Consider the following 12,551-nt stretch of genomic DNA (forward strand, 5'->3'; position numbering starts at 1 on the left):
CAATCTTGTTTGTCCAACAGTGACCGTTTCCTACTATTTGCCTAACCCATGAGGCATTGTGGAAGATGGGATACCTGCCAAACATGGTGTGCACTAAAGTGTGTGTTACTGGGTTTTGTACAGCACTTGGCTTTCATTTCCATGGGCCCTTTAGGTGCTTTGGTGGCTCTGAAAGAGATGTGGGTGAGGGTAAGTTAGGTTCGTGGTGAGACAGGACAAGAAAAGCTGGGTACGCAGTTGCATTAGTGTGCAGACCTGCCAGTACCCCTAGGTCTGCATGCAGATCCATTTTTAGGTGATTTCATTTGGTCCGTGCATAGATCCATTTACATCCAGGAGGGGGTGGGGGCTGTGTTCTTGGGGTGGGGGCTGTGTTCTTATGGTGCTAATATGAATTGGGTGGGGCTGTGATTTATAAGTTGGCTGTAGAATTTTGTTAGATGCTTGTCATGAGGGATATTAAATTGTTGTATGCGGGTGCCTTACTTTGTATATTGTATTTGAGCTTGGACGTGGAGAATGTTATTTCAGGGGTGTTAGTGGAGGGGGTTGCTGGGGGGGTTGATTGGCAACTTGGAGCGTCTGTCCAATGTGCTAGTGGTGATGTCTTGGTGTTAGTTCTCTTCAGGTAAGGAATTCGTGGTGACAAACTGAGGCGCCCTGGTGTGGGCTGGTATCTCAGGCAGTGGACAGCAACTGATCCTGGAAGTGTGTTGTGAGCATGTGCGAGGGGTAATGGAGAATGCAGCAGTGGCTGAGAATGCCTCTGGAGGAGATTTCAAATGAGGGATTTCAAAGAGGGCAGAATACTGGTGGAGATCGTAGGAACCACTCTGCAAACTTTGAGGACAGGTGTGATATCTAAAAGCCAGTTACGTAAATTAAGATTGGGCGATGGGAGCAAACCACGGAATACTTTTGGACCGCACATCCTGTGTCTGGTCTTTCCAGTTCATCAATCTAAGAGATTAAAGGAAAACCTTGCTGGATCTCTCTCTCTCTCTCTCTCTCTCTCTCTCTTTCTCTCTTTCTCTCTCTGATTGAAATGTTCATGACATCCCTCATTTGTTACAAATGATCAATTAATAAGAAAGCATTCTGTCTTATGTTAGATAGGGCAGTTGAGATTTGGACGCAAAGATTTGTTTATGAAAGCTTGGTAAATTCCTGGAATACTGGAAAAATGACTCGCGGGTAATATTCTTCCTGTGGGTTCTTCTCCCACAGATTCCTTGGCTGGATAGATATGCTCCAGTGCTACCTGTTCTTAGAGCCATAACCAGGGGAGAGTAGTGTAGCTCATTGACCTGCCTCCTCGGTGCTGGACTTCCTCGACTATGGATACAATATTCCCTTTAACTGATAAGGGATGCTACTTGTCATTAACCTCAGACCCCTGTTGCTTTGGATGGTTGTATACGAATTGTTCGAGTCACAATTGCTCGAATGACAATTGACCTTTTCACAATTGACCGAATTTTGAAGGTCAATTGTGACATAAGTGGGGGGGGGGGGAAACTCCCCTGCAGCCCCCCACCCAATGCAAAACCCCTATATACGGTCAATTGTGAAAAGGTCAATTCAGACCCTTGCAATTAGGTCAATTGTGCATTCGAACAATTGTGTTCGAACAATTTGGGTAATACCGCTTTGGATGGCTTGACACAATGAAGTAATTGTCCTGGAGGTCGAGCAACACCAGCTACATCTGGATCCGCACGGCTTGGAGAATCCTAATGTCGCCATCGTAAACTTGTCTTTCCTCACTTCCCCCCTGAGGTCCAGGAAGGTATGTAGGCGTCACTCCCTACCCCCTTTTTTGGCCCCAAAAAGTACCGGGTATACCAACTGAACCCCTCCTCCAAAACAGGAACTTCAACCACCCCGTTGGCCACCAGTGCTGCAGCTCCTCTGTGAGCTGTAAGGGATGGGGCGGGGGATGTCTGTTGGTTTCTTTAGGATGGAAAGACCACTACTTTGGACCACTTGCAAAACCCAAGTGTCGGACGTGACCTCCTGCCATTTGTCTACAAAGGGGGAAGATATCATCCCCGAATGGCAGCAATGTGGGGGAGACCATCAGCACTGATGCCGTTGCAGCCAGGCCCTTAGACACACCCATTAGTGGGGTGAGTGTGCCATCTCTGCAGTGCTTTCATAGTTGCCTATTGAGTATCTCTTCACAAGAGGTGTAAATCACTTAAAACCCTGCTCCCTGGAGTCTTAAGCAAAAGAGGGGTTGGTGACTGGCCAATGGACTGTCATACATTGAGACTTGGCTGGAGCCTTCAAGTCCTTAAATCTCTCAAGCGACTCATGAATTTCGGGGTAAACAAATGGAAGCCATCAAATGGCATACCCAATCATTTTGCCTGCACCTCTGGTGCAAATCCCGAAGGCCTTAGTCATGTGGCCCATCGCATCACAGAGGATATGCCCATCGAATGCCTGACACAGTCTGCCGCATCCAACTCAGACTGCACTGCCTGACAGACCATCTCTTTTCCATCATGCTGTTATGTACAGGAAACCACCCAAACCTCATCTTCTGACTAATGCACGGACTATGGGATGTGAAAAAAACGTAGCCAATGTGCACAAAGCATTTAACTATTTCAAGGCCATGCTGCCAGAGGCAAAGACATTTTTGGTGACGACAAAGGTGAAGCAACCCGATTGGCTGAGGGAGTTATTATTTACTGTATTTTACTGTTTTCCAATAAAAATGTTTAGGTCTTTTGGTGTAACAATGCTATGAATGGACTCTCTTTGAGTTTAATAGTGTGTTTGTTCCTTTGAGCGGTTAACGTACCAGATGTGGGGAGTGGAATATTGCAATAACACATTTATGTAACCATAAAACCGTGGTCTTTAAGCTTTTTTGGCCTGGGCCCACTGAGCAAAATGTGGGCAGGCTGGGCCCTTCTCCTAAATGGCAAATGGACAGTAAGTCCAAATGGCTATGAACAATCGCGTGACTTCATTGCACCCTACTCCCAATAAAGCCCCTGGGCTCCTCCACCTGCTCCCATCAGTCTCTGGGCTCCCGCATCCCACTCCTAGCCCAGTCCTTGGGCTCTCCTCACCCCACCACAGACCTGGGCTCTCCTCACCCCACCACAGACCTGGGCTCTCTCTATCCTGCTCCCACCAATATACTATGCCCCCCACCCTGTCCAGCTCCCAACACAGTTCTTGCGCTCCACCCACTCCGAGCACAGTCCCAGGGCCAGTGGTGGCTGGTAAAGGGGCATAAGTATTACCCCGAGATATGCCATAGCGACCAATCGTAGCAAGGGAGCCTGAACAAATTAAGGGGTGTTTGGCGGTGGGAGGGAGGTCTTCCCGGTGAGTTTCTTTGTTGCTTTTCAAATGCTGCATTTTAGACCATACGTAAAAAAGGGTAAAAAGCCACAGTTTGCAGTTGGTGCTGGTGGCCCACGGGGCAGGCACAGTATTTTTTTTACTGGACATCTATGATAGATGTCCTGTGTTTAAAAAAAAAAAAAAAGAAAAAAAAAATAGCATCTCTGGACTCCACAGTGCTTCAGAAGAACAAGTTACTTACCAACTGGTAATGTTCTTTCGATTGGATGTTCCTCCAACGTATTCCTCATCTTAGATGTATTCCATCCAGCTTTGCTGCTCTTCGGGAAATTTTTTTCGGCAGAGGGCGCCGTGTGTCGATGTGGAGTCGATGGTCCCTCGAAGGCCTCCGTCGAGGGTGACTTCATCGGGTGTATAAGTAGCATGCGCGGCGCCCGTTGGCCTCAGTTCTGTTTTTACCCCTTTTTATCTTTGATCTTGTACTGTGTAGATTGTGCCGGCAGACGGGTATGAGCCTTGCGAGATTTGAGATGGCAAGAACCCGGAAAATCTACAGAGGGTTAGGTTAGGAGGGCGATGAGGAATATGTTGGAGGAACATCCAATCGAAAGAACGTTACCAGTTGGTAAGTAACTTGTTCTTCGAGTGGATTTTGTCCTCCAACGTATTCCTCATCTTAGATAGACTCCCAAAGCAGTATGGACAATTCCTCTGGAGGAGGGGGTAGATTTTTTGATACTCTTAGATGGCTGAGTATAGTACTGCTTTTCCAAAAGTTAGCTCCCTAGACTGGGAAGCATCCAGGTTATAGAATTTTGAGAAGGTGTGTACCGAAGACAAGTTGCTGCTTCGCTAATGGATCTTATTGGAACACCCCTTTAAAGGGACGTGGAGGAGGCGATGCCTCAATGAGCCCTTAACCCTTCCGGAGGGTCTTTTTGAGCTAGTCTGTAGCATTCTGAAATGCAAAGTACGATCCAGCGTGAAATTGTCTGTTTTGTCACCGATTGACCCAGTTTCCTTCCTGTGTAACCTATAAACAGCTGGTTGTCCACTCTAAGTCTGGAAAGTCTAGAGATGTAAAAGCTTAAAGCTCTTTTTGGATCCAACCTGTGTAATCTTTCCTCCTCCTTCGAAGGATGGGGTGGAGGATAGAATGCGGGTAAGACAATTTTCTGACTTGAATGAAAATCGGATATTACTTTCGGTAAAAATGATGGTTTTACCCTCAACACAACTCTGTCCTTATGGAACACCGTATAGGGTGGCCCAGAAGACAGTGCCTGCAATTCGCTCACTCTTCTTGCTGATGTTAGAGCAACCAAGAAGGCTGTTTTCCACGTTAGTAATCTTAATGGATACGTGTGCATAGGCTCAAAAGGAGCACACATTAAGAATTTTAGGACTAAATTTAGATCCCAGATCGGTACTTGAAATGGGTGAGGAGGGAACACATTATTGAGTCCTTTTAAGAATTGTATTATCAAAGGAATTTTGAAGTAGGAGCATTCTTCCGATGAGCGCTTGAAAATGGAAAGCGCCGCAAGGTAACCTTTTATTGTTCCGATATTCAGACCACTATGTGCTAGGGTCAGAAGGAAAGATAATACTTTCGGAATAGAACATAGAAAAGGATCGACATTCTTTTCTCTGCACCAGTTGCAAAACTTTTTCCAACGGCAACGGTATGGAGACTTTGTTGCTGGCCTTCTTGCCGAAAGCAACCCCTCCATAACGTCATCTGGAAGGTTCTAATCCCTGTATCTCAGCCTTTTAGATACCAAGCATGAAGGTTGAGCGTTTTGACCTCTGGATGGAGAACCTGACCCTCCATTTGAGAGAGAAGGTTCTCTCTCTGAGGAAGATGTACTGGAGGACAGATGGACATGTCTAGAAGGTCCAGGTACCACGTTCTCATGGCCCAATCTGGGGCAATTACGATCATGCGGCTCCGAAACCTTCTCAGCCTCCTGATGACCTGAGGAATGACGGGAATCGGAGGGAACGCGTACAATAGTGGGAAATTCCACTTCACCACGAACGCGTCCCCCAGGGCTCCTCTCGGGGGAAATTCCCTTGAGCAATACCTTTCACATTTTCGGTTGATTTCTGTTGCAAACAGGTCTACTTGAGGGGTTCTCCAAATGGTTAAGATCTCTTGAATGACTTCCTGAGCCAGTTCCCATTTGTGGGATACCGTGCTCTGCCTGCTCAGAGCATCTGCCGTCATATTCTCTTCCCTGGCTAGATGAATTGCCGTTAAAGAGATTCCTTCCTGAATTGCCCAATACCAGAGCTGCATTGCCTCTCTGCACAGAGGTAGTGACCCCACACCTCCTCTTTTGTTTAGTTAATGCATGGCCACCGTATTGTCCGTCATTATCAGGACATTCTTTCCCCTGACAGATGGCAGGAAGGCCTTCAGCGCTAGTCTGATCGCCCTCTGCTCTAAAAGGTTGATATGTAGTTTGAACTCCGATGGAGACCAACGACCGTTGATTGCCAAATCGTTGGCATGAGCTCCCCACCCCATGAGCGAGGCGTCCGTCACTACTGTGATCTCCGGTGATGGTTGCCAAAAAGGTTCTCCTTTTAGGATGTTCTCTGTACAGGTCCACCATAAAAGGTCTTGTCGGACCCTGTTCGGAATCTGAAGAAGATCCGTCATTTGACCCAAAAATTGAGACCACTGAGTCTTTAGAGCCCATTGGAGGGATCTCCTCCTCAAGTGTGCCTCTGGCACCAGGAAGATGCAGGATGCCATGAGGCCGAGCAACCTTAAAAACTTGAAAGCCTGGAGATTTTGGGCATTTTGAAATTTGTAAACCATCGGAAGAATGTCTTGAGCCCTCCACTTGGGAGGCGAGCTCTTTCCCAAGGACGTGTCTAATACAGCTCCTATGTACTGAAGCTGTTGGGAAGGTGTCGTCTGTGACTTCTTGAAATTGAGGGAGAAGCCCAGTTTGTAGAGGAAGTGGCAGGTGATTTTAAGATGATCCAGTGCTTACTCGGCAGAACGCGCTCTGATCAACCAATCGTCCAGGTAGGGGTAGACCTGAATCCCCCCTCTCCTGAGGTGTGCTTCCACCACTACCATTAACTTGGTGAAAATCCTTGGGGCGGAGGTCGACCCGAATGGCAGGACTCGAAACTGATAATGTGAGTCGCCAACTACGAACCTCAGGTATTTTCTGTGTTTGAGATGAATCGGCACATGAAAATAAGCATCCTGGAGGTCCAATGACACCAACCAGTCTTGAAGTTGAAGGGCCTGAAGGATCTGAGAAAGGGTAACCATCTTGAACTTGTCCTTTCTGAGGAACTTGTTCAAGTTTCTTAAGTCCAAGATGGGTCTCGATCCTCCGTCCTTTTTGGGGATCAAAAAATACGGGGAGTACCATCCCTTGTTCCTCTCCGCTGCAGGTACTGGTTCTATAGCACCTTTCTCCAGCAGGGTTAAAACTTCCTGCTTTAGGAGCGGGTTTGAAGACTTCAACGGGTGTCTCCCTGGTGGATTGCTTTGAGGTTGCGTTAGAAAAGGAAGGCAGTAACCATGGGCTATTTCTAGAGCCCAAACATCTGAAGTAATGGCTCGCCATTCTTGCAGATGCTGTGACAGCCTGCCCCCTACAGGTGTTTTGTGATGCAAGTCCTCAAAGCGGTTTTGTGGTGGATGTTGCGGCCGCTGATGGCAGAGAGGCTGCAGCTGGAGCTGGTTTAGCACGTTTTCCTCATCCACCACGAGTGGCCTTTTTCTGGCCCCTTTGACTGGCCATGCCTCTCGCCTTTCCATATGAGGTGTAGTAACGATAGGATCGTCCCCTCCATGACTGTCCTTGCGCACAAAAAGGCTGAGGTTGCCTAATAGCAGCTCCTAAGGATTTGGCAGCTGCTTTTGAGGTCTGCAACCTCTCAAGGCTCCCGTCAGCCTTGTTGCCAAAAAGGTGAGACCCGTCAAAAGGCATGTTCAGAAGGCGGTTCTGTCCGTCTGGTGCGAAACTCGGCTTCCGTAACCACGCAAATCTGCGCATTACTGTGCTAGTGCCCATGGACCTGCTCACACTATCCGCAGTGTCCAATCCAGATTGAAGGGATTCCTGCATGGCTTCCTTTCCATCTCCAACGATGGCTAGGAACCCTTCCCTTTCTTCCCCTTCTGGTATGTGCTCCGCCGCCATTGCAATGCACTCCCAAAGAGTGTACGAAAATTTTGCCAAGGCACATGTGGAGTTGGCAGATTTTAATGCCATTCTCCCGGCTGAAAATACCTTCCATGCCCAACCATCCACACGCTTATCGTCCCTGTCTGGAGGGATAGACTGGTATGCAAGTTTGTTAGAAGCTGTGGCTGCCTGTATGACCAGACTCTCGGGAGTTGGGTGTTTGGACAGATAGCTGGGGTGGCTACTGGCCGGGCGGTATTTTGAGGTGAGGGATTTATTTACCGGAGGAATAGAATCCGGAGTTTCCCAATTCTTGGCCACCCTATTTTGCAGGGCTACATGAAAGGGTAGTACTGGGTCTTCGGTGGGACCATGGTCCAATATATCTGTTAAATCATCCTGGATGAATTGGGCTGATGGTCTAGCCCATCCTAAGTAATCTACTACCTTTGTCATTAATTGACTTTATGATGGACTGGCATGCTCTCCTGGTTCTGGTCTGCCAAAGTCGTTTTCAGGAGATGTCAATGCCACTTGCATTGTGTAATGATTCCACCAAGTCCCTCATTCTGCTTTCTTCTGAAATCAAGCATTCTGGGACATTTGGGGTGCCATATTCCAGCCCAAAAGGTACATTCTCCTCATCAGATCTCTCCTGTTCCTCAAATTGAGGTCAGGAATTTGAAAAACTCCTTTCTGGGGAGAGGCTTGAAAACCTTCTCTGGAAGAGGTCTAGTACCTGGCTCTGAGGACAATACTGGTTTTGTAACATTACCCTTCTCTTTTTCTGGCTTCCCTGGCTTGGCTGGAGCCTTTGGCGCAGAGGGTTTCGGTGTTGATGTCGATAACGGCATCAACAACACTGTGGTCGTCGACAGGGTCTGCTTCGAGGGCGTCGAGGCGACCTTTGAAGATTTTCCCTTCAAGGTATTATGGGTCTCGGACGGCGTCGATGACCTTGAGCGGTCGACTCGAGCAGTTTTTCACTCGGCATCCTGGAAGGTTCCCCATCCTTCCTTTTTCGATCACCCGGGCTTGAGGGCGTGCGAGTGTCGGAGCAATGATGCTCCCGGCCAGCTTCTGAAGAAGGCGTGGACCGAGGCTTTGCTTTTTTTAAACACCTCCATCATTTTGACCCTGAATGCTTCCCACTCTTCGGTAGACGAATGTTTCGTGGGGCACTTCCTCTTTTTTGGAGACTCGTCTGACGACGAGGTGGAGGGAGACCTGTGGTGTCGTTTCTTTGATCTTTTTGACGAAGACGACGAGCGATGGGAATCGCTACGGGACCTCGATCGATGCCTTTCGTGTCGAGGAGAATTCTCCTCACGGGATCTCGACTCGACGCTAGAGGTTTTTCGATCAGTTTTTCGACCTACCTGTAGCTTTCCTCTCCTCTCTCGCAAGGCCCTCCCCCGTTATCGCCTGACACTTCGTACAGGCCTCCATGTCGTGGCCTTCTCCGAGGCACCACAAATACTCTCGATGCGGGTCCGTGATCGACATTTTTGACCCGCATGATTTGCACTTTTTGAATCCCGATTTCGTGGTCGATGACGAGGACATATTTCGTTATTATATATTCTCACAGAACTCGAGGCGCGCCGAATGTCCGAAGCAGCGTATACTGCGGAAAAATGGAACTGAGGCCAATGGGCGCCGCGCGTGCTACTTATACACCCGATGACGTCACCCTCGACGGAGGCCTTCGAGGGACCATCGACTCGACGACATTGGCGCACGGCGCCCTCTGCCGAAAAAATTTCCGAAGAGCAGCAAAGCTGGATGCAATACATCTAACATGAGGAATACGTTGGAGGACACTCTCCACTCGAAGGAGAGCTGATTTTGGCAGGTGGGTAGGGGGATTGTGCCACAAAGACATATTTAAAATGCTTTGTTGTACAACCCTCCTCCACTCCCCACCCCCAAACCCCCACTCACTAAAATCAACTCCACGGTCCAACACACATACGCGCACACATTCACAAAGCAAGCATTCCATCGTTCACATGAGCACCCATCACCATACAGTCACTCATAACACAACCATCCACGCATCCTACCTTCTGCTCTGGTTCTGAAGTTTCCTCCCCAGCGCTCCAGCTCTTGCATCATGAACTGGAATCGGAAAGCAAGAGCTGAAACGCCCCGCTCCAGTCTGCTCTGTCTATGTGCAAGAAGGTGCAGGAACTTGCACATACAACCATGCAGTTGCCCAGCCAGCATTTCCAACGAGCTATGCAAGGCAGGAAAAGCAAAACGACGCCCGCAGCCTTGCATGGCCCATTGAGTATGTACGGCTGGGGAACAGAACTGTCAAAGTGAAATTGACAGTAGCCCAAAAGCACTCCCTCAACTGAAAAAGCAGCCGGGGGGGGCTTAGTTTTTCACTGGGCTGGCTCCTCCATAATGGGTGAGGGGGCCACTGGGTCGACACCCCCCCCCTCCCTTGCCTGTTATGGATGTGCTGCCCCTGCCCAGGGCTCTGGGTATGAGGCTGCGCCCCTGCACCACCACAGTTTGAATACCTCTTTCCTTAAAGTAATAGAGATCCATTTTGTTCTGACCTGTATTGGAAAAATAGGTTCCATGTCCTAGTTGTAAGGGCTCTGACTGAATGCCTTTTGGTGAGGGTAAAGATAGCCTAGGCATTTTTATTAATATAAAATGATGTGGATAATTCTGTTTCTGAAAGGGTAGTCAACTAATTGGAACCTCCTTTTGAAAATGTTCCACGTCAAAATTATAGTGTACACATGCACCTTGCTGTAATCGGTCTACTGATGTCTACAGAGCAGGTTGAAAGGTCACTTGTGTATCACTGATAACTGCTGGGACACAAAGTCCCTGCAGGCAGAGGGGGCATTCAACTGTTGGCAGCACTGATCTAAATTCTGATAATGCATGTACATCTTTAAATTCAAGCCATACATGGCTATTAGCGCATAGGCTGCCTGACCCCACAGCTGCCATGTGGAACAATATACAGCCCCTTTATTGTGTCCCCAACCCCATAGCATGGAATCTTGCCCCCCCCCCCCGCCCTCTTGCCAGAGTTCTCCTGGGAACGGTGTTTCAGAGGCAGCACTCGCATAAGAAAGCCAGGACCTACCAGGGTGGTGATCAGTGGAGTTCTTTTGAAGCTACCGGATATGGAGGAAAAAGGTGGTGTTAGAGTATCTAGAGGGGGAAGGCAGGCCTGGAGAAGTGTCAGGCCATCTAGTTTTCTGTTGGGTTTCTCTTCCTGTCCCTCCATTTCCTGCAAGCAATGTACTCTGAGCGTGATGTCATAAGGAAAAGGGCACTTGTTACAACAACAGGGAGATTGGACTCCTTACAGCAGGCTTACTTTGGACCATTCTCATGGCACTTGCTCATTAATTGATCTGTCTGTGGACTAGAACAGGCAGATTTCACCTCAACCTCTGGGGATGCAGACTGTCTCTGATATTACCAACCTATGTGTCTCAATCTTTTGGACTGCAACTTCCATGATCCCTCATTAACTATACTGGCCAGGGATGATGGGAGTTGTAGGATAAAACAATTGGAGAGCCAAACATGGCAGATCTCTAGTTTATCCCAAAGACAGAAGGCATCAAAGGCAGAGGAAAACGTTGTCCTCGAACCATCCGCAGGGACCCAGTGGGGTAACTGCTATTGGAGCAAGGGCCTCCCTGTGGCTGCACTGGAAGCAGAGCCCTGTCATTGAAGGTGAAGGAACCCCTGCAGGTTCCAGCAAAGCTCCCTGGGGTGAGAGTGCAGCAGAATGATGCACCTTGTCCTAGAGCCCCTGGATTGAGACTTTCAGCAACCCTGCAGTATAAGAAGACCTGGAATCCTATTTCATAACCCCTAGCCGTCATTCAGCTGCTTGGGCCATGTTGGATGCCCTTTGAGCCGATGCAAGACCCACAGTGCTGCTTTGGCACTCCTTAAACTTCAAGCTGCTTACCTGCTTGTTTGAGCCATCTGGCACCAGTGACCACCACGACTCAAGTACCAGCTCAGCACTGTAGAAGCATCTGACTCACTGAATCCCGAGCGATGTATTGACCCAACAGAACCTAGTTTCGACCTGACTGCCGGCTTAACCTACTGGATGCCACTGTGTCACTTGCTGACTGGGCCAAGTGGAAGCATTGTTCTGACCTGACTAGACCAACAACTCAAACCTGTTTGGACCATTTGACTTGTACTTTCTTGAAAACGGACTCAATCCATGCAGAGCTGATCAAGAAATACTGGATCGGCACGTGTTGCTCTGTCTTGACATCAGGAAAGCACAGAAAAGCCCGGTTTGACGTGTTGAGCACCTGAGATGAGGAAATTGGGTACATTGAAGAGGCTCTGTCCCACTTAGGGTATCTTGCAGACTTTTAAGCCCCACCTTTGCTCTCTTTTTATTACAAGACACCCTCTTGAACATTGACATTGTGCCAGTTGAGTGCCTGAACTCCACAGCTCATCTACAGAGAGTGCTATTATACAACATATTGCATTTTCTGTGTTTCTTTAAAGGTGGATTTTTTAAAAGTTATTTTGCATTTTTTTTTATAAATGAAGTCTTTATTTTTATGTAACTTTGATTGGACATGGTTATCTTTTGGAGTCTTTGTACTATTGCTGTTTGGGTTGCTACTGTTATCAGCTCACACCCCTCCTGAAGATATAGCCTGCCTTCTGCTGTGCTACCACACTAGGCGCAGGAGGTATACTCTTCAGGATGTGCATGTTTCACCTTTGATTGGGATCACTGCTGGTTTAACAGTAGTGTGGGGGCTGAAGTAGGTAGCTTAGACAGTACTCATTCCTGTACTCCTGCAAAGCAGTTTTCATTTCACCACAAAGGCAGCAGCTGAAGGATGAGTCTATGGTGGTACTACGCTACATCAGTCTGTTATTAAATGGAATTTATTTAAGCGGACAAAGCTTTTGATGACTTGCAAGATAACGAAATCTATTTCAAAGACAAAATGTCTTTCCAATGATATTGTGTATCATACAGTGCTTAATGCCATATTCCTCCCACTTCTATGCACTGCAATAATAGGTGTT

At 48.0% G+C, this 12,551-nt stretch overlaps 1 long non-coding RNA gene across 2 annotated transcripts in view; it reads left to right on the forward strand.

Moving 5' to 3' along the window:
• The window catches only part of LOC138488444 (uncharacterized), a 259,534-nt gene that overhangs the window by 20,187 nt on the left and 226,796 nt on the right, over positions 1-12,551 (forward strand). The window lies entirely within an intron of this gene.

Source organism: Ambystoma mexicanum, chromosome 9, assembly GCF_040938575.1.
Source record: "Ambystoma mexicanum isolate Mex_15411 chromosome 9, UKY_AmexF1_1, whole genome shotgun sequence".
NCBI classification, from domain to species: Eukaryota; Metazoa; Chordata; class Amphibia; order Caudata; family Ambystomatidae; genus Ambystoma; species Ambystoma mexicanum.